General features: G+C 31.2%; 1 pseudogene; it reads right to left on the bottom strand.

Moving 5' to 3' along the window:
• Window positions 1–1861: 1861 nt before the first annotated feature.
• On the bottom strand, window positions 1862–4800 carry LOC108987735 (annotated as a pseudogene).
• Window positions 4801–24603: the final 19803 nt, after the last annotated feature.

Raw genomic sequence — 24603 nt, 5'->3', positions numbered from 1 at the left:
TTCAACTTTTTTAAATCTCAAAACAATAATAATATTAAAAAATAATATTCTCAAATCACCCGATGAATAAATTGACAGCTCACAAATGTTGCTTAAGAGTATGTTTGGATGTTGAGGGGACCAACTAACTTACCTAACTCCGAAAGCCAGAAAGTAAAACCAATAATAACTAATCAAACCAAAAAATAAAGAACAGAAAGAGAACATGCGAGTTACAAAATCTATTCAATTACAAGGATCAAATATCCATCCTAATGCGGAATTCATGTGTTTATGATCTGCCATAGCCATTTCCAAGCCCTCATAGTGTCAGAACCACACATTGGAGATCACTTCTTAGCTTCAGCTCTTTGATTGAAGACGGAGCAGTTCTAATGACTGGATATTGTCGAACCACTTCAGCTTGCTTGAAACTGCGACTGAAATCTGGGGTGGAATGTTTCATTGCCTGCTGCAACAACTTGAAGGATCCCGAATGATTCAGGTTTTGCGGGTAGGGTTGATCAACTGCAATCTAGCTTGACATAGGTGAAGGATCTTGTGCAAGAATTGCCCCTCTTGAGACAACTACAGGTGCCTGGTTAATGAGTTCAGTTGCATAAAGTGTTGAGGAATAATCTCACATTTGCTGTGGATAAAGTCTTGGGCATGTTTATAAGTAATGAGCAATCCTCTCTTATACAACCGGTTTTATGAGATGAGTTAGGCCCATGAATTTTATCATGGTATCAGAGCCTGCCACAGGATGAATGTGGGCCCACACTACTTATCCCGTGGCAAGGACCAGAAAAAATACTGGCCTGCACGTGAGGGAGGGTGTTGAGGAATAATCTCACATTGGCTGTGGACAAGGTCTTGGGCATGTTTATAAGTAATGAGCAATCATCTCTTATACAACCGATTTTATGAGATGAGTTAGGCCCATGAATTTTATCATAAATAGCTCAAATACTCTCCATAAGATTACCATTTGGAACTTGAAGTTGAAGTTTTCGACACTTACCGGTGCAAACAATACCCCTCTAAAAATTTTCCCACCAATAATTGCAATCATCAGGAGACCAGAATTGAAGGCTCCATCAACTTTACCTCAGACCTCAGCATCAATCTAAGGCATAAAAAGCAAAATTCAATGGCATGATCAAATGGAAAGGGTAGAAGCATAAAACAAGTCAGTGAAAATTGACAATGCGTTAAAAGAGATCATGGTAATCCCATTTCTTACCAGGGTTTGAGCAGGTCTTCCTCCCAATGATTTTTGCTCTACTTCTGAATATTGGTCTCCTTGTCTGTCTGTAGGAACAACATGAAGACATTTTTCCAATTTTAACTGGTTTTGATGTTCTCCTAGAAATTGAATATCATGTTGAGTTATTTGGGCTATATTTCTAGCTTAGATTGATAATTTGTTGGAATTTGCTTAAACATATGAAATCCTAGAGAGATTGAGATGGAATCATTCAATTTCTGAAGTGAGGCATGTTCTTGATCAGATTGCGAGGAAGACAAATGCTGAGAAAGTGAAAGAGAATGCTCTTCTTGTTCCAATTCGGCTTCCCACAACTTTGAATTGGCAGTTCTTCTTCTCTTTGGATGCAACATACCTAAATGATAATGAAGAAACTCTATCATAAATCTCTACGCCTACCTGAGGCAAAGATATATTGATTTTCAAAACCAACCTGAACTAAAGCCAAAACATTCTTTTGTCTCTGATTCTGATTCAAGAGCTCTCTTTATTAATGTTGTATTGTTCTTGATGAGCGCATTTTTCTGCTCCAAAGTATAATTCTCCATTTTAATAAAAGTATTATAGAGAAGATATAAAATCTTGAAAATCCATGGAAAGTTTTGTACCTGGTTATTTTCTGCTTCTCTTCAAAAATTTCTCCTCTTGATTCCAATGGTTTTCAAAAATTTTGCACATCGAAATGTTGTATCGGCCATTGGGGTGCTCTGCACCAAGTTGCAAGACTAAAAACTCGTTGAGAGGACGCTCATCCTCCCCACACCTGCAAATGAGACTCCGAATTTTGAGGATACTATGCGTAAACAATAAGCTAAAAAGTATGATGTAAGAACTTACCCTCCATATATGGCAATGTCCGAGTCTGTAAGAATGGCTGCATGAGAAAAGCGTCCTTGTGGTTGCTGGCCACATATGTCAAGCTGAGTCCATAAACAAGTACTCACATCTAGGACCCAAACAGCATTGTAATAATGTTTGTCTCCCACCCCTCCAACGACATAGACCTGCAAATCATGAAGAGCACATAGACTTCTGGCTTTTTAGAAATTGACGAGGTTTCAAATCTCTCTGTTAATGCTGCCACTCTATCCAATACAATGCAAAATCAAAAACCATCCTCCAACAAAATAGGTGGAGTAATCACCATCCATAAATGAAAATCTTGGAATTAACTGCAGATAATGTAGAGCCCCACTTCCATAACAATGTGAAAATAGATAGAAAGAACTCAAGACTTTGCAGGGTCTATATGCTCCTTACTCTTATGATGTAATGTGTTAGTATTTAGTAACATGACTTACCTTTGTCCCAACATTCACCGCAGCATGACCTGCTCTAACACTTGGTGAGGACCCTTAAATTGCCAACTGGTGGGAAAGAAAAATGAAGCGATCATGAGGATTCTTGCATGTATTTCAACCAATATATATCTCCAAACATGTAGAAATTTAAAGCTATTCATCCATCAGTGAAGTGCTGAAAATATGAGGCAAATAATGAGGGGATGCCTATACCCTTAACCAAGTTAGTGTCTCCATATCAAGAATATCTACATCACCATGATAACGATCACCACGGTCCCACCATAAACAAAAAGCTTGTTACCAAATGAAACCGCACTGTGACTATCCCTAGGAACAGGTACATCACCCTTCACCTCAGGAGAAGTCCATTTCATAGTCTGGAGGTCTAGAACATGTAAATCATTCAAGTAGTTTGCTTCTCCTTCTCCACTACCCCAAAATATAACCATCTTATCATCTCCAATAAGCGTGGCAGGGGGATGGTGGAGTCCTTCTCCATTCAGGTCATATCCATTCTTTGGATTTAAGATCTAACACATGAAGATCATTCACCTTCTTAGAACCATTTGTACCACCAAACACTATCATCCTGTGCCCCACAAGAACAGCATTGTGGCTGTCTTTTGGGCCAGGTCCTTGACCCGTGGTTACAAGAGTGTTCCAAACCATTGAATCCAGATGCAGCTTAAGGACGTCATTGAAATGCAAGCCCCCACAACATCCCTAAAATCGTCAGTCAAAGTGAAGAGATCAATTTTGAGATACTAATGGGAACAAATATTGCATTACAGTAAAATGTAGTTCTAAAGGATCTAACTATAGTAGTTAGTTAATATAGCAGAATAACATCAATTTTAGTAAATTATATCTTGCAGACAGAAACATGAAATTCTGATTTTTGCTTTGTCAAACATAAAGGTATTTAAGCTCGTAGAGGCCAAGTAAATTATGGATTTTCTGTTTTTTAAATGATCCAGAGAGTATAGCTGAATGTAGAGGACATGTTTCTTCCTCAGAGGGCGCATCAAATTGAACACCAACAAAAAAGAAACACAAAGACATTCTTCAAGACAAAAGTCTAAAGGCTGAAACCTGAAATGCTTCATCCATATCTTCCCTTTTACCCCTCACCACCCTTGCCTTTTTCAGAAAGAGAAATTATCATACCCCATTAGAGTGGAAGAAGCTTGAACCACACAATCCTTTTGACAAGTACCGCTAACCATTTTTGGCTGGTGCTAAACACAGACACCACCAGAGGAACTCTTTGGGAAAGATTGATCAACTTAAAAGAAAAATTATAGTAGTGTATTTAAGGCAATCATGTAATTCAGCGAGTAAAACCTCTCTTGTCATCTAAACATCTTTTTAAAAGCATTCATTCTCTTGAAAAAATTGGAAGAAAGAAGGAAAAGTTAGAAAGAAATTGAAGTATTTAAGTATCATCAGTAGGAAAAGTGTAAGAGCGGTATTCAGCATCTAAATAAAATTTTCAAACCAGAACATCAAACTTTTGTTATGCACTACTTATTATCTCAGAACCAGAAACATTGTCAGAAACACAACTAATCTCATTTTATGTGCAAGCACTACAAAATTTTCAGGAAAAGATACTAAAGAAGAAGGGAAACAAGTAGATGAAAGGAAATAGAAGGCTAAAAGAAAAGCAAATAGAAAAAAATATTCCCTATTTCAAGAAACCCATACTACCACTTAACTGTCCTACTAATTAGAGAAACAAAAATCCAAGAGAATTCAGTCAATACTCTCCAACAAGACAAAAAGAAGATAAATTTAGGAAGAAGCAGTCTCCAGTGAAGAAAGTGTATGTCTCCTTAAGCCAATGATAAATTTGTTGCAAAACTAAAGAAGAGGGTACAAGCAAGCATCCAAATGAAAATAACATCAAATAAACATAAAAAAAAAAAAAAAAATGCTACTGGTTATAACAGAACAACTGCCTAAAGGAAACAACTTCAGCAATTTAAGGCAGCATTTTTCAAAGAAATGAAACCATGAGAAGCCTCAAAAACCACAATAAGAGAAGAAAAAAGTTATCCTTGGAGCATTAAAGGCGAAAAATCATTTGTACTTCATAAAGTAAATTATACAAATTCCAAACACGTAAACAACCCCCCGAGAACAGCAAGCAGAATGCCCCCATCTCTCGGAAGGATTGAATCCCAAAACCTTTGGATAGAGCCACATTTCCTTCTTTTTCGCAGTTTCACCTCCCAAAGACCCCATTATCAAACGCACGCTCCTTCTCTGACCACAAGTCTAGTATTTCTTCAACACAGTGCTTGAGAAAAGTTGAAGAAATATAAGATCAGAGAATGAAAGTAAAGCTCCAAAAGAGGACATGAACAAGCCCAATGACGTATCAACAATCACTGTCAATGGACATGAAAAGATGGCGCTTTCAAGTCCCTAATCAATGTCAACCAACAGCAACAGAGGGTTGCAGTGAAAAGAATGTTTTTCTTCGTATTCAAATCTTCTATACTAAAAACATACACTACGTGGTTGGATAAGCTCGAAGAACATTGACCAGTGATGTAAAATCATGAGTATGAAGTAGGAGATAGACATACAATGTTTCTTTATTTACCTTTATTTTTTGTTGAAAGTTGTTTATCAGTAGTTTCTTTACTTTTTTCATACTTGTCTTGCTGAAAATTATGGGAGTGTGGGGACATTTGGTTGTGGAAAATGATGAAGAAGGACCATATAGATTGTTACCCACCATATTTTTTACGATTTTCATTCTTCTTTCATCTCATATGAGATATGGTAGGTAATAATTGAAGATTATTTATTATGTTCTACTTGTAGGTCAATGATTTAATATCATATTAAAAAATTTTGGGAAGATGTTAAATAAACTCTCTCATTTTTATTAAGAACAAATCTTTCAATTTGTTTTGTTCCGGTTATGAATATGGCTCTTCAATAAGATTATAAATGAACCAGTCGCTCAGTTAGTAAATGACACATACGTAATTAAACTAAACTAAACTCAACTCAGCTAAGGCTTGCTCTGCCCGAGTTGACTCGTTAGCTTGACTCAATTAAAACTCATTCATATATTGATAATTATATACATACACATATGTAAATAGACATACATATATATATGTATTAGCTAATAATATAAGCAAAACACTTTTATAATTAAATATATAATATGTAACTTAATTACTTATGCCGATACATTGAATATGTTTTGTAGCTATATTTTATAATTTATACAATAATTAGTCGATAAGATTTAATAATTTCATATACTAGTATGTGAGAACCATATATGAAATACATATATGCTATTATATTATGTATATGTATTAATAATTTATGTAGACATATAATATATTATTATTATGGATAAATGTCAACTAGTTATATATTAATTATTTATAAATTTTTATAATTTTTATAATTCAACAGAGGTTCTACTTGTTAGTTGTACAAATTTAACATTACATTTTTTATTTATCTAATTTACTAATTATTAAATCTTATTCAAAAATAAATAAATAAACAACTCTAGCCGAGCTCAAGCTAGGCTCAACTCGAGCTCGAACAAAGATTAAATAAAAATCTCGAACTCGAGCCCAATCAGCTCAGCTCAATTACAACCCTACTCTTGAAAAAAAATCATCCCAAGTTTTGTTTGGCATTGGAGAAGAGGAGAAGGAAATGCATTTTAACTAAGGGAAAATGTTAAGTGTACTTAAGAAAAACTTATAAAAAACAAAAATTACTTCTCCACGTATTAGTTATTGATATTCTGAAAATCATGAAATTTGAAATTCAAAATTTAAATTTAAAAAAACAAAACTAACAAATTGAGTTTTAAAAGTAAAAGTGTAGGTAAAAGTACTCTAAATACATGTAGTGGTACTCTTAACCAAGACTTAATAACTCAAAAAATTCATCAATAGAAAAAAAATTGAAGCTTACATTATTCTTTTTCTTTCTTCTTTTATTGTGAATAGGAAGGGGGATAGAGAAAACAGCTCTGCTATAGGCAACCAACCCACAAAACTGTGTGGGAATCGATATGCCATGTCAGCCCATAAAAATAAAAATAAAGAAAAAAGGAAAAAGAAGAAAACACAGACGGGAGTTCAGAAGCCAAAAAGAAAATCAAAAGATTTGGGTCTGGAAGAAGAGATCGCGTACACTCATCTCTTTCCCTTCAGAATCTTTCTTCCATTTCCATTTTTGCCATAAACACAATAGAAGCATCCTCTCAGTTTTATGGGTGAAAAATCCTAGCTAATATTTCTCCATTCTTCTTCTCTCGCTTGTATCCATCAATCCTATAATCCCCCCTTCATTGCCAATCATTATTAACAATTGCATACCCATAACAAAAATTGCAAACCAATGATCCAGAGGCCGAGTCTGAAAATGGGTCCAGTGGGAGAAAAAGATAGGAAAGATAGAGACCAAGATCTAAATGTTGGTAAAGAAGAAGTAGCAGTTGTGGTGTTGCCAACACTTTTCATTGCAAGCCGATTCTGTGGAAACTTCGAGATCTTGGTATGAAGGAGTAGACGAAAAGAGTTTTCTTTGTCTTCGAACTGAAAGAGCAGACGAAAAGAAGGCAAATGCATGAACAATTTATGAACTTTAATTTGGCCACGTGGGACGCGATGCCCTGGCGGTTTCCCTAGCCAGTTACAAATAGACTTTTTCTAGAAAAAAATATATAGATGCCAAAGAAAAAAGAGAGAAAACATATTTCATCCCAATCACTTTAAATTATGTATGGAATTGGATGTTACTCAATCAGATAATAAAGATAGATAAATACATACATACATATAATCTTAAATTTCCTTTAGCCATAATCATTCATAGATAGTATAATACAATATAAAACCACACATGCACTGGCCATGAGTACATGACAATATGACACACTGGTCAGATTAATTACACACGTCTTAAAAAGCTTTACTTTTTTGCTAAACAGTACTGTGGAAGACCATCATCCACAATTTTTATTTTTATTACTGTAGTTTACGTACGAATTAGTACTTTGACACCTTCTTCCTTCCTCACAGAACGAAAGTTCACGAGTTCTTTTTAGGCAGACGCTCAGTCACATAAATATGGTGACTCTCAGTTGATGATGATCCCGAAGCATTATTACGGTAACTCTCGTTCTTCTCATCCATGATGTTGTTGTTATCTTGCTTGGAATCGTTGATGCTCTTTTTATCATTTGAATTGGCCTCAACGATAGTTGGTGGTTCTGAACCTGTTGCTGAATTAATGCTGTCATTGTTGACTACTCCTCCAGCTTCTTCTCCTCTGGTCACACCTCCAAGATAAACTTTTTGGCATCACCTTGGAGTGCACATAGGAGCAGAAAATCAGTAACAATTAGAACTACAGGCACTGTCTTCATGATGATTAACCTGCACTTAAAACCAATACTCGAATATTAACTTATAATATATATATATATATATATATATATATAAATAATCAAAGATATGAACCAAATTAACAAGGGTGAGCATATTGGAATACCTTTGTATTCTTTATACTCTCGCAGCTGATGTTTGAAGGAAGATACTTTTTAGAAAAAATGTGTTTGATTCATGGATATTAAGCATGATGAGTGCTTATACTGTAAGACTCTGAATGTAGGGACTAATGGTAGAAGAGTTTTAGTGGGATGACTGGTGTGCTTGTACTACTCAATAGTGGTCCTAAAGTAGTAAACATGCAACAGTAAATATGACAATGAAACTACCTGAGAAATGGTATGATGTGAGGTTTACATGGTGTTATTAATATACTATAGTTTGATTATGTTGCCATTATAGGGTTCAGATAGCAGGCAAGTGGTTGTAATTCATGTTGGATACTGTAGTTTTCCACAGATAATATGGTGCAATGGTGATTGAAGGATGACAGAATTATAAGGATAATGCTAGAGCCACCACTGGGCTCCCGCTAAGCTCTAGCTTGTGTTTTTTCATGTGTAATTTTTAGTTCTTTTTATATATATATATATATATATATATATATATTTTAACACTTATAAATATTTAAAAAAAAAAATCATAACATTATTAAAAAAATACTTTCTTAATCACAAAGTAAAATAAATAAAAAATCACAGCGGGAGCTCCAAACGGCAAGACTAATATTTTTTTTTTTTACTTTGTGATTAAGAAATTATTTTTTTAGTAATTTTATAAATTTATTTTATTTTTTAAAAATATTTCAAAGTGTTAAAAATTTTATATAAAAAATAACTTAAAAAAAACACATAAAAAACATATACAGCCTAGCAGGAGCCCCTAGCGCATTATCCGAATTATAATGTCATTAAGATTTGGGATGTTTGGGCCTTTTTGTCTCTATTTTAAACTTCAATCCAAAAAGGACCCAACCCATTGAGCTGCCCACTAACACAAAATCACACTAATCTATTACAGGGAAAAAATGAAGAAGAAAAAACAAGTGGATAACGAACAAACATGAAAGGCCCATGTTAAGATATAAAATAAATAATAAAATCTATCTATTCTTATTGGCTTAAATTTTTAAGATTAGTAGTGATTTCACATAGTATCAGAAGAGACGTCTTAAGTTTGAATTCTGACTCTACACTCTATTACATTTAGGTAAATAATATTAATCCACGTGTTGGGTCATCCATTGAGGGAGAGTCTAGCCCATACGTGAAGGATAATGTTAAGATATAAAATAAATAATAAAATTTATTTCTTCTCAACGATTTAAATTTTTAGAATAAGTGATGATTTCACATGTAAAATATGTACTTTCACTCTATATGTAAAGGAAATTGAGGAAAATGGAGTTTTAGAATGATGGGTTCAATGATTAACATCTAAAACGGTACAACATAATGGATTTCTAAAACCAAAAGAAAGATAAATTACTAATGCAGGTTTCATTACTTAGTCCTCTTTGTTACAGTAGAATTTGAATAAATTTTTCAAAAGGATGCCTGGACGTAAGATTTTGTTGAAAGTTTTTAAAACTTATTCCTCTACAACTTGTTAGGTGGTCTTGGATCTCTTTAACCTCAAAAGTTAGTTCAAGAGGTGGAGTTTTCCTTCACACTTATAAACTAACCACTAGCTCCTTCCACAATCAATGTGGGACAACCCCAATAATCTCTTCCTCGCATATTGGGCCCTGGGTCGGAGCAACGACAACCTGTTTCTCTTACGAAATACTGTTGGGTCAGAGATTGTTGGCATGCCTGGGCTCTGATACCAGTGTTGGGTGGTCTTGGGACTCTCTCAACCTCTAAAGCTAGTTCAAGAGGTGGAGCTTTCCCTCATACTTATACACTGACTACTAGCCGCTTTCACAACCAATGTAGGACATCCCAACAATCTCCCCCTCACTTGGGCCCTAGATCGGAGTAGCAACAACCCATTTCTCCCACAGAGTACTATTGGTAAACATGGGTTTTGATTTGGAAGGTCTTGGGCCTCTCTCAACCTCAAAAACTAGTTCAAGAGGTGAGACTTTTCCTCATACTTATAAACTGACCACCATTCATTCTACGACGAATATGGGATAACTCCAACCAAAGTTTTGAATACCGTTTAGGTGGCCGTTTCAGTCAAGGCATTTGAACGAAATATTTCGATACCGGTACTGTTCTGTGTACCTTTTCAAATAAATATTTTGGTATCGGTGCCATTTGGTGTAACGTTTCAAAATAGTATATACATGGATAAATTATATATATACACACAAATTATATTCCAAAATAACAATAAAATAAGTCATAAAACAAATAATACTTCTCAATACAAGTTTTAAATTTTAACAACATACATACATGTAAAATTAAATAAGTTCTCAATCTAACTATTAAAATAAAATACTCATTTTCATATAAAAAGACAATAACGATCAACATTCGAAATGTTATTCATAATATTTTCATCAACGTCACCATCATCATCGATGTCTTCCAAATTTAGTGAGCTTAATGGCTCCTCAATACTTGCCCAATCCAAGTCTTTTCCATCAATAAGCTCATAGTCTTCTTCCACCCATTCTTCCATCAAGTTAATGTTTTCAAAGTTGATTGGATCCAAATCAGCTCTACATTTTTTTATGTTTATGTCAAAATAAATGTCAAATATAAGTGAAAATGTTACATATTTTTCAACAGTGAAAAAAATTTGTATAAAAAAAATTTACCTATCTCACAGCTTCAAGTTATAACGAACAAATACTAAATCATTCAAATGTTTATACTCTAATCTAATTCTCTTCTTCGAATGAATAAACTCAAATGTGCTCCAATTTCTTTCACATCCAATTGCACTATAACATTGACTTAGTACTCGAGTTGCAAACTTTTGAAGCGTTGGAATCTCGTGACCAAAATTAGTCCACCATGCAACTGTAGCAATAGTGCAATTATAAATTATAAATTAAATGCAAATAAAAAAAATAAAGCAAAAAATAAAGTATAAATTCACACTATTTAACAAATGATATTGATAAATGAAAATATTTGGATTAATTTTGTCACGTTGGCGGATTGCTAAAGAATGTCCAAAATTGCCTTCTGCATTCTTATACAATTCAAGTTCTTCAATAATCATGTCTTGATTATCGAGATCAAGTTTCATCCTCATAACACAAGCTATAAACCATCTTGCAACATCATTTTTATTTTTAAAGCAAGGGTTATAGTAAATTGCAGGGTTAAGAAAACAACCCACCGCATGTAATGGACTGTGAAGCTGCTTCTCCCACCTAGCATCAATGATCCTGATGAATGGACTGAATACAATAACTTTGTTATTGCATCTCGCTTTTATGTTCATTTTGTCTCTTTCCATTGCATCATACAAGTATCCCATTGCAGGCTTCTCTTCCCCATCGACAAGTTGTAGAACTCGAATCAAGGGCTCACTAATTTTCACAATAAATTGATATTGAGCCCAAAACTCTCTATCTTTTAGAACAATCTTGCCTATCTCCTTCCCTACGTTACTTTTAGAATGACTTGATGCAATCCATTTATCATAAGTAAATATTTGTTTAAGCTCTTTCTTAAACAAAAGTAAGCATCGGATGCTTAAAAAAATTGTATAAAAAAGAAGTCTCGAACGTGAAAGATTGGTTAAAAATAATTATACTTTGTACTTTGTATACCATCATAATTTTATACTTTTAATTTCAACTATTAAGACAGATAAATAAAATAATAAATAATTTTGACAATCATATTTTAACGAAGAGTGCGGAATATTTTTTTGATAATTTAAGTATAATTAGGTATATTAATATTTATAAACTAAAAAAAAAATATAGAAATCTTAATTAATAGTTAAAGTTATAAGATGTATTTTCTCTCTCTCTCCTCCTCCTTTTAAAGAGAATTTGGGATGAATTTGATAAGTGGAATTCATATCAGAACTGAAGTGAGAGGTTATACCTAGGGGTGTAACCGGTCCGGTCCGGTTTTGGACAAAATCTAAGACCGAACCGGTATGTACCGGCTTTGTATTTTCCAAAACAGATTACACACCGGTTATCCTCCTAAACCGGTACTTCCAATTTTACCGGTTTCCGGTCCGGTCCGGTCCTGTTTTTTGATTTTTTTAAAATGTAAATTTCATAGTTTGTCATTAAAAATTTGTTTATAAAGAAAAAAAACTGATTTAAAAAAATCTGTTTTACAAACTGTTATTACAAAAAATCTATTTTAACTTTAAATAAAAAAATCTGCTTTACTAAAAATTACTTCAATAAAAAATCTGTTTTACTACAAAAAATCTGTTTTACTATAAAATATCTGTTTTACTACAAAAAATCTGATTCACACAAAAAAATTGCTTTACTAAAAAACTGGAAAAAAAAACTGGAAAAAAATTGTTTTACAAACTTATAAATATAACTACTACAAAAACTGAAAAAAAAAATCTGCAATAAACTACCTTATCTATAATAAGTCCTTGCATGTTAAAGGAAATAACTTAGTACTTACACATACATACAAGAATTTCAAGAGTTCTTTATCGAATCAACTTGGATTATAAATTATTAAAATTACTAATCATTATTATTTTTTCTTAGTGGTTAAAGAAGTGATTACTAGTACTGAATCCTAATATCACAAAACCCAATCACAAAAATCCTAATATCACAAAACTGAAAACTCAATCACATATTCACAAAAACCTCAATATTACAAAACCTAATTACAAAAATCTTAATATCACAAAATCCAATCACATAAATCTTAATATGTAATTTCAAAACGAAAAAAAAAACTTACCCCGGGGCAGATTCGGCAGAGAGACGACAAGACTCCGAGAGAGTTGAGAGAAGACTAGATACTAGAGAGAGTGAGACACGGGACTCGGGAGAGACGAGACTGAGAGACGAGAGAGTACTTGAGACTGAGAGTTGAGCTGAAATCGGCGCCTGCATGAGAGACGATGACGACTTGACGAGGGACAAAGGCTGGAGGCTGGAGCAGATAGGCGATTTTAGTTTTTAACTTTTTAGGGTTGAAGTGTAATGACTAATGAAGGCTGAAGCTGATGCGGGACCTGGGTTACCGATACATTTTATCTATGTGTTTTTTTCTATGGATTTTTTATTTAATTAATATTTGATCTATGTGTTTTTTTCTTAAATGATATTATGAATTTAATATAACTATATATAAATATTTCTAATACTGATACATTTAATATATTTTCAATGTAATACATATTTCTCAGGTATGAAATAGATAAACAGATAATATTAATAGTAATGACAATAGGCGGTATAACCGGCTATATGCATGATAACAGATAGAGCAGGCGGTATAACCGACCATATGCATGAGGAAGTAAATAATATAAGAGAGATATATGAAATAAATTTCTTCATTAAAAACATAATACTTACAAGGAGACTAATTCTTAAAGGAGTTGAAGGTTGAAGATATTAGAAAAAAGGATTGAGAGATGAAGTGAGAAGGACGGACTGGACGGATAGAGAGGTTTGAGTGAGAGGAAGGGATTTCAGATCAAGAATTCTGAATGCCCTTCTTTCCTCGTGAACCCCTTTATATAGACACTTAAACAGTAAGTCTAATGATATATGAACAGTATCAGCTGATACTAAAAACAAGAACAGTATCAGCCGACGCTAAAAATAGATACAGTATAGCCGACACTAAAAACAAACACTGTATAGGACTTGCACAAACAATAATAATCTTCTGGAGGGATAATATTCCTGACAACTTCCGTCTGTCTTGCTGACTAATCGAAAAGTAATAATCTTTTGGAGTCACATATTCTGAAGATCGTAATTTGCTAATTCAAGTTCAAATGGGTCTTGAGAATCCATCAGTTATACTGGATGATAAGGTGAGTAATCTTGAGAGGGAGAGGCGGCTTGGTTACTTTGGGAGGCCTGTTGAGAAGGAGAGGCTTGATGAGTTGGTGATAATGCGGATTGTTGTAGTGGATATAATTTGGCTTGGTGTTGTGCTTCTTCTTCATCGTCACTGTCTGATATTTGTGACATTGCTTCAGCAAATTTTTTCAAATCTTTCTTATTGGTAATGGATGCTAATTGTGCTTAAAATCTGTTTCATTGGACTAGGACTTCTGGAGTTTTGGTGACTTTTGAAAACATTTTTAATACATGATCGTAATTGTATTTTTTCCACCATTTGACAGAAACTTGACGGGCTAGAAACATAATGGTTTTGAGAGAGTGATGAGGTTTGATAACATATTCTCATTTCATAAATCCAATTTAATTTTGTTTTGAGAAAGAAAATCAGAAGTGGAGAACAATGGGTTAATGCTGGTGGATTATCATTTTGTGAAATGAAATTTCGGAGACTTTCTTGAAGGGGAAGAGGAAGGATAAGAGTTTCAGGTCCGTAATATTCCCACCATAGTGAAAACCATTTCGGGAGTGTGGTGATTTATTATAATTTGTCAAAATAAAGGAACCATGAATGACGCAGGTTTTTATTTTGTTTTAGAAACATTTTTGTCAATGCTTGCTGGTAATCATAATAATCATAATAAGTAGGATCATAAGGATGAGTGAACTTTCTTGTTAAATAGGGATTTTTTCCTCAATGTTCCAGAGTGAGAACCTGTTTAATGGCGACTTTATGAAAATCAATAATTGGTGATGCAGGTGGAGAAGGTTGGGTTTGTAGAGAACAATGAATTTCAGAGAGAATAATTGAGTCGGTATCTACTAATATGAATTTATAAAAATGCTGAGTTTTCTTAATGTTTTGTGGAATATAATGCCAGTCTGGTAAAATGAAGGCATCAAGTAATTTCTGGGAGTCAGACAGATGTTGAATTTCAGATTCAATAGGAAAAACTGGGTGCCAATGAGATTTGATGATAATAGGAGATGAAAAAAGTTGAGATAATAATGGAGGATTAATAATTTGGGAAGGAGAAGAGGAAGAGGGAGAAACAGCTTTGGAATAGGTCGGTAGTTTTAGAGCAGCTAATGGTGAAAATGAATTATAAGAGGGTCTAATGTTTTGTGGTAATGACCCCAATACCGTATATGGTCTTGGAGTTGCGGAGGGACAAGGTGAAGGATAAGGAGGAGATGGTGGCCTCGCATATGAGGATTTGGACTTTACTCTGGACGTTGAGGAAGACATGATTTTCCCTGTAAGAATTCTCGAGATAGAAAATCAGGAAGAGAATTAGATTCTCCTTTAATGTTCAATATCAAAATCAAAAATACTTAATATAGCTTGTTATTTGTCAAATATTTGCTTAGCAGCTAGGTTTTTAACATTTTTAATCAAAACTTCCTTGACTGATTTACAATCTATTCTAAGTAAAAACTTTTGATTCAGCAAATCATCTTAAAATTTAGAAATACATAATACAATAGCTAGAATTTTCTTTTTAATAGTACTATAATTCTTTTGGGCAGAATTCCAACATCCTGAATGGAATCGAACAATTTGTTCCAAATCCGTTGATAATTTCTGTTTCATAATTTTTCCATATCCAAGATCAGAGGCATCTGTTTCAACAATTTTAAAGCTATGCGGAGATGGAATTCCTAAACATGGTAATTTCTTAACATGAGCCTTAATTTGTTTTATAATATTAGTATGTTCATTTGTCCAAGGAGGTGAGTTCTTTTTTAATCTTTTAAATAATGGTTTACATAATGGTCTGAGAGATTGATAAAAGTCTGCGACATAATTGAGACTTACTAAAAATCTCAGTAATTGGTTCTTATCTTTTATTTCGTCTGAAAATTTATCGACAAATTCTATAGCTCTGCTAATTGGTGTAATAGTTCCTTGATAAATCTCATGTCTAAGGAACCTAATTTTATTTTGAAATAATTTTATTTTAGGTGATGAAACTACTAATCCATTTTGTTTGATGATTTGAACAAAAGTATTTAAATGTTTCTAATGTTGTTCAATAGATGAAGAAAATATTAATACATCATCTATATAAACTATCGCAAATTGAATAAAAGGGGTAAATATCTCATTCATAATATTTTGGAATTCACTAGGGGCATTTTCTAATCCAAATGGCATAACATTCCATTCAAAATGTCCAAAAGAAACTGTAAATGCTGTTTTATATCGGTCTTTTTCAGTAATTTAAATTTTCCAAAATCCACTTTTCATATCAAACTTTGAAAATACTGTAGCATTATAAAGTCGAGATAATAAATCTTTTTTATTGGGAATTGGATATCTAATCCATTGTAATACTTTATTTAGAGGTTTATAATTGATGACTAGGCGAAGAACTCCTCTTTCTAATTCTGTATATTTCTTAACATAAAAAGTAGCACAACTTCATGGTGATTTACTTTTTCTTATTAATCATTTTGATCTTAAATCCTTAATTTCTTTTTTACAGTATTCTAATAATTCATTATTCATTTGGATAGGTCTAGCCTTGGTTGGAATATTTTTCTCAGAAAAATCTTTTTCATAGGGTAATTCAACTATATGCTGTTTTCGGTTCCAAAAAGCATTAGGCAGGTTAGAGCATACTTAATTTTCAATTATAGTTTTAAAATTTTCAATTTTTTGGGTTAATAACGGGTCTTTTAGTTGTTTTTGGATTCTTTTGTATTTTAATTCTTGTTTTAAAAAACTTATCTGGTTTTCTTTTGTTTTAATTCTATTTTTTGTTAAAAAATTAATTTCTTTGGTTAATGAGATTTCTTTTAAAGAATTAATTTCTTTTGATACTTGAGGAAATAAAAATTTAAATTGGATTTCCTGTCCAAGTATTTTAATAAAAATTCCTTCTTCTGTTACAGAAAAATGATAAAGTAGAGTAAGAAAAGGATTTCCTAATATTACTTTAGTATTAACATTTTTTTACTAAAATAAATGCTGTTCTAAAACAAATTCTACTATTACAAATGTGTGCATTGGATAATTTATAATTTATGTTTAATTTTGTTCCATTAGCTTGGGATAATATTTCTTTTATCTTTTCAAAATATTTAGAGGGTATTATTCCTTCTTGTATACAATTTAAATCTGCTCCTGTATCCAAGAGGGCAATTGTCGTAAAAGAAAATTCTTGGTTAATAAAAATTGTTACCTCAGTATACCATTTTTGAAAATTTATCTTTTCAAGGATATTAATGAAGTTATCTGTTTCATCTTTTATACCTAAAGTTGAGCATTCTCCTTATTCTTTATCATGTTCTTTATTATGAAAATTATTTTCATTCTTCTCTATTTTTAATAATATAATTTCTTGTAATAATTGTTCATTTGAAACTTCTAGTTTAAGATTTGATTTTTTAAATTTTTAATCTCCTGTTTTATCTCATTAATTTCTTATTGTATATCTTGTATCGTAATTTTCTGTTTGTCGGTTTTAAATCTTCCTATTATTTCTGAAAAATTATAAGGTGTTGCAAATGCCGTTACTGAAGAATTTTGATTACTAAAAGTATCTTTTAACTTTTTTAAGTAATCCTTTCTTTCTTGAGGGTTATTAATTTTATCTATCAATTCTAATATAATGTCTTCTTGCCTTGAAAGTATATTAATAGTTTTGTTACAGATATAATTATCTTTATTTAGACAATTATAAATTTATACTTCATCTTCTTCGGATTCATTATCAGAAGATTGTTCTGAAAAACTTGATTATTTTAATTGATAGATTTCTTCTTCCTTTGAAGAACTATCTTCTTCCTCTTCGCTTGAATGTATTATAAAAATATCTAATAATCTGTCTTTTAATGCTTCAGATATATCTAATTCATTAATCTGTTGTTTGACTTTACAATTTGATTTATAATGTCCAACTTTTCCGCATTTATAACAAACAATCTGTTTTTTCTTTTTATTAGTCTTTTTAGAATTTTTTAGTGGCTTATTATATGTTTGTTTCTCTTTTATCTTTTTATAGGATTTTTTGTATTTTCGTCTTTTATTAGAATAATTCTTGTAGACCTTTTTCCCTTTTCTATGTCTACTTGAAGGGGCTAATAATAGAGTATAGCCGAATTGTTCACAAAAGGTACCTAATTCTTTTCTAGCAAATTTCTTTTCTTTCTTCATTTGCTTTTTTAATCTTAAATCGGTGCACATAGTTAATGCAGTTCTATTAATTTTACTTATTATATCACCATATGTAAGATTATGAAAATCAAGAGTACCATCTGGTCTTAATGATGATTCTCGTACTTTTTGGGCGAAGTAATGTGGAAGTCCGGCTATGAACTTTTCCTTCCAGTATGGCTGTTAGCAATCATTTCTGATCATAACTTTAGTTAGAAATACATCTTTATACCAACGGAAATAAGATAATTGGGAACATTTTAAATTAATCAATAAATCACTAGTTATTTCTTTGAACTGAACAAGATCACTAACAAAGTGTTTAGTTAATGTATATATTAATGTGTTTACAGCATCTTTTATAGGTAAATCATTTTCAGTTTTAATCATTTGCATGTTTTTATCATATTTATAAGCATTTAATATCTGTGACTTTTGTTCGTATGAAAGATAGTGATCCCACCAGCCTTTTAATTGACCAGTAAACCCTGTGATAATAATGTGTGCTACTTGATGATTAGTCTTTCTATTACTTTTATAGACATTGGCAACTATAATCATCTCTTAGAAATGATTTAATATTTAATATTCAGATAATCCATCTATATTGCATTCATATAATATATCTGGTGCGAAATCAGATCTTGCTATATGTTCTCTTTCCTCGAATTGCATATCCGGCGGAGTGGGCCTAGGATACCAATTTCGAGTAATAGAAATATGATGTTTAGAATCTCTAGCTGAAAAGCTATTAACATGATCTCCTCTAATCTTATTTATTTGTAGGTCTAGATTTTTAAATTAGTTTTCAATATTACTAATTTCAGAATCAGATAATACAGGAGAGTCTGTTTTACTTAATACATTAATATGGGGTTGTTTTGAGGTAGAAGCAGAATTACTAATAGTTAATTTTTCTAATTTACTAGAGATTTGTTCTAATAAATCATTTTTGCTTTTAGAAAAAGTAGTTTTTAAATGAGATGGAATCTCGTGGGGAACAAACAAAGGGGTTTCTTTTACTTCTTTAATAGTAGGTTTTATAGGAGATATTTAGGTTTCAATTCTTTCTAATTGTTTGCCATAGTTTTTAAATATAAATTGGTATAATTGTTTTATTGAATTATATTATCAAAATTTTTATCAGTATTTGTAATATTATGTTTTTTTATTGGTGAAGCTAAAATTTGAGTGTTTCTTTGATTGAACTTGATAACTTCAAAATGGGGATATTCCTCATAAACAGTTTGGTTATTTTCTCCTTTAATCCATTGGTTAGTGATTCTGTTTATAATAGATAATTGATTGGATTTATATATCTCGAACCATGTAAAGAAATGTATATTAGTCTGTATTTTTTCTAAATCCTCATAATATTTTTCTTGAATATAATCTCTTTCTAATTTTGTAAAAGTTGAGAAGAATATTATTCTTTTGTGACTATTTTCCTCTTTCATATAATCTTGTTTAAGGTATTCCTTGTTGATTTTAAAGTCTTCTTTATTCAGGGTATATATTTGGGCATCATCTCCAACTACTTGTGAGTACGTTGGGGAAGAAGGTTCAGGTTCTTTTTCAAGATTACGAGAGGTGGATGCTTTATCAGGATGGCTAACAGTATATACTGGTGTATCTATAATATTTCTAGGAATAATTCCCCGAATCTGTGTGTCAAGATTCTGGTATCTAGTATCAAAATTTTGAGATTTATTCCGAGTGATTGATGTAAATGCAGATCTGGGTGTCTAATAACTAGAGGGTACTGGAGAAGAATAATGTGAAAATGATCTTCTAAAGGGTTGAAAAGCTATTTGAACTGTTCCGTCTGTTTTTTGTTCTATATATTCAAAATCATCTTTAGAATTATTTTCTATTTTAGGTAATGAGATGATATTCTCTAATTGCCATTCATTTGGAAGTGTAATTTGGTTCTAATTGATTTGTTTAGGAATTTGTATACTGGAGTTTTGTGTACTAGATTGTAATAGTAATGTATATCATTTTGGACTGGTAATAAGAGCTTGTGGCTCTAATGTTGTTTTCATTAATTTATAGTAGATCCTATAAACTACTGTTAAAGGATGTGATCCTTTCATCATATGATAACCATTTGTTTTAATATTTAATATTAAAGAATGCAAGATATTGGTATCAAATAATGAAAGAGAATAATTAGGATAACAATTAATCGTCACAAAGAACAGAAATACTCTTTCATACATATTGGATTAGTATAAGTGACTATAAAACCACTTACTAGAAGTGGATTAAACACCTCAGTATTACTCTGTTTAAGAGATGGAAGGTACTATAATTTTCATGATTCTCTACTTGGAATGTTTTATATATATAACTATATATAAACATTTGTAATACATTTAATATATTTTCAATGTAATACATTTAATAGACTATAGTAATTTAATATAACTATATATAAATATTTGTAATAAATTTAATATTAGTATAGTTATATATATAAATATTTGTAACTATATATAAATATTTGTAATATACAATTTAGCCTACTAGTATAGTTATATATTAGTATTAGTTATAGTGATTTAGTATAACTATATTAGTATAACTATAATTATAGTTTATATTAAACTATTAATATTAGTTAAATAGTTATAGACTTATATATTAGTATAGCTATATAATATATTAGACTATATAATAGATTAATAGTATTAATATTAGTCAATTAGTATAGTTATATTATATATATTAGTATTAGTTATAGTGATTTAGTATAACTATAATAGTATAACTATAATTATAGTCTATATTAAACTATTAGTATTAGACTATTAGTTAAATAGTTATAGACTTGTATATTAGTATAGCTATATAATATATTAGACTATATAATAGTATTAATATTAGCCTATTAGTATAGTTATATATTAGTATTAGTTATAAACTATATATTAGTATTAGTTATAAACTTTTAGTGATTTAGTATAGCTATATTAGTATAAGTATAACTATAGTCTATAGTGATTTAGTATAACTATATTAGTATAAGTAAAACTATAGTCTATATTAAACTATTAGTATTAGACTATTAGTTAAATAGTTATAGACTTATATATTAGTAAATCTAAATAATATATTAGACTATATAATAGTATTAATATTAGACTATTAATATAGTTATAAGTTATATATTAGTATTAGTTATAAACTATATATTTAATATTAGTATTAGTTATAAACTTCTAGTAAAAACTTTTAGTATTAATTATAACTATAGTCTATAGTCTATATTAGACTATTAGTATTAATTAAATAGTTATAGACTTATATATTATAATATTAATATTAGTATAGCTAAATAATATATCAGACTATATAATAGTATTAATATAAGACTATTGGTATAGTTATAAGTTATATATTAGTATTAGTTATAAACTATATATTTAATATTAGTATTAGTTATAAACTTTTAGTAAAATCTTTTAGTATTAATTATAAGTATAACTATAGTCTATAGTTTATATTAGACTATTAGTATTATTTATAAACTTATATATTAGTATTAACATTTAATGTAATAATTTATAAATTATAATATGAATATATATAATTATATATTATATATAAAATTTTCACATATAAATTTATAATTTTATATATTAATATATATAAAATATTTTGTATAAAACTTAATAACTTATATATAAAAATATTATTTTTTATATATTTTTTTTATCAACCGGTCCGGTCCCAAAAATCCTAAAACAGGAACCGGACCGGAACCGGCCGGTTTTCACATTCCAAGAACCGGTCCCGGACCGGACTGGTTCAAAACCGGTGAAATCGATCTGGTCCGGTCTGGACCGATTTTCCAATTTAAATTTACACCCCTAGTTATACCGGACCCATAAGCATGTATGACGTTATGGTGGCGCCTTAGGACACTTGTTAGAAGTTTGCTTCCAATTGAAGAGAGACACGTAGATTGTGAGTTTTAGAAACAGACTTTCTATGACTATCCAAATGACATAAAAATAAATAAAAAAATATTTTTATAAGAAAATATCACAAATAAAATTACCCTAAAATAACTATCACATTCCGCCAATGTTGTACTATTTAATAACCTTTATTAATAATAAAAGAGAAAATATACTTACAACCGTGAATTACGTAACCGCCGCGTAATCGCTTTGAAAAAAATGAATAAAACATGAGACCCACATAAAAAAATTAATTTTTTAATAGTGGATCTCACTCTTTTTCAAAGCGATTACGCGACGATTACGCACTTCACGGTTGTATGTAGAATTACTTATAATAAAAATCATCATATTAAGTCATATTAATTTCTTGATTTTAGTTTTATAATTTTTAAATAAATATATATATATATATATTTACGTACACACACATATAACGAATCCAAACGGCAAAAATTTAAAGAAATATTTTTGGAGCCAATTTTTTATATTTTAAATTTTGATGACCTGAGTCTCATTGTCTGTTCTAAACAAAAGAATCCGTTTGAAAATCAAACATCACAAAGACTTCTTTCCCATACTCTGCTTTCCCCTTTTCTACGATTCCTACCAAACTACGCTGGCCATCTGTTCTTATTGGCGCCCTCTCTCTCTCTCTCTCTCTCTCTTTCTCTCTCTCACTACATATATAGATATATATTATATCGTCCAACTGAAGGATTTCCGGATTCATTTGAAAGTGTGTGTGTGTGTTATTCTGATCTCAAATAGTTTGCTTAAAAGAATAGTAAAAGCGAAGACATGGTTCAAGGTGGGAAGTTTCTCTCGTCGTTGAATCAGAAGTATTGTGAGTTATTTGAGTCTCATGAACAGTCAAATAACCTGCCGTTTGAGTCTAGCTATAACAATAGAAGCTCTGCTTGTGCGCTTCAGATCCAAGAAGCAGCAAATCAGAGGCTGATGCAAACACCAGCAGACACTGAGGAAAAGGTGTCTTGAAGCACTCTTTTCTTTCTCCCATTGTTTGTCGACCAAGATTCATTTTTTTTTTTAATTAACGTCTGGTATTCTTGATCTTTTTCTTGATGAGTTTATGGTTGTTTATCCGCGGGTTTATGCATGGGGTTCAAACAGTACGTCATATCTGTGGTTGCCTCAGGGGTGTTGTTTCTAGTTTGAGGTTTTGGAAAGGTTTTGTGTATCTGCATGGGCGGTTTTGGTATCTGCATGCAGCATCTGTACTACTCATTGCTGGGGCTTATATATAGTGTACGTATATATGGATATATATATATATATATATATATATTTAATATTTATATTAAACTCTGTCCCTCTCAAGTTTGGTTTCTGTTCAAAAGATTTGATCTTTATATTCTTTTCGCCATTTTTGGAAGTGAACAACGTAGATTTCTGTTCTTTGCTCATGCATTGATATAAATTAATAAGGTTGGTTTCTGTTGTTCTGATATCATTCATGAATTACACGCTTAAGTTCTAAACTTCTTCTCTTTTTTTTTTTTTGTTTTTGTTTTTTGTTACCACTTTAAACCTAATTTGTAGGCTAAGTTGATCGAAGCTCTTCTGTGCTTGCCTCCTATTGGTTTGACACTCTCGAACATGGCCCCTTTCTTGGGCTTGGATGAACTGGGCGTTTCCCATGCAGATAACACTAGTAAATGTACTGATGCTGTTGCTGGGACTAGTAGTCATAGCGCAGGCCATTCTGGGGTTCAAGAAAAGGCCTGTACTGATAATAAGAAGATGAAAGCTTCAAACTTCTGCGCATCATTTATTAGAATCGGCTCGTGGAAGGTGATACCCGGAATTTTAAATCTGTAATTAATAAAATAAAATAAAATAAAATAAATAAGAATATCTGGCTGAAAAATGAGCAGGTTGTTGCTAAACGTGGAGATACTTTGGTGGCAAAGTGTTACTATGCAAAGAAAAAGATCATGATGTGGGAAATTTTGAAGGATGGTTTGAAGAGCAAGATTGAAATACAGTGGTCTCAAGTTCTAGCAATTAGAGCTTCAATGGTGGAAGGTCAGCCAGGAATTCTGGAAATTGAGGTCATTCTCTTTATTATATATCCTTAAATTGATATAGTTTTTTTTTTTTTCCCTTGTTCAAGTCTCAATTCATCATAGTGTTGTCACTTTTTTCAGCTCAGTAGTCCACCTGCATTCTACAAAGAAACTAATCCGAGGCCAAGGAAACATACTCTTTGGAAAAATTGTTCAGATTTCACTGAGGGTGAAGCTCTAATTCACAGGTTTATTCGTTTTCAATAAACAATATGCTTATATATATATATATATATATATATATATATATATATATATATACACACACACATAATTTCCTTGATTCATTTGTTATTGAGAAATACTTTAGTCAAAAAGAGATTACACAAAAATAAATTCACAAACTGACGTAGTTTGATGCAGTACGTCAAATTGTAAACTTACTTTTATTGTAAAATAT

This window comes from Juglans regia, chromosome 8 (genome assembly GCF_001411555.2).
Source record: "Juglans regia cultivar Chandler chromosome 8, Walnut 2.0, whole genome shotgun sequence".
In the NCBI taxonomy this organism is placed as follows: Eukaryota; Viridiplantae; Streptophyta; class Magnoliopsida; order Fagales; family Juglandaceae; genus Juglans; species Juglans regia.
Note: the sequence above shows the minus strand (reverse complement) of the source record. Positions and strands in the feature narration are given on the sequence as shown.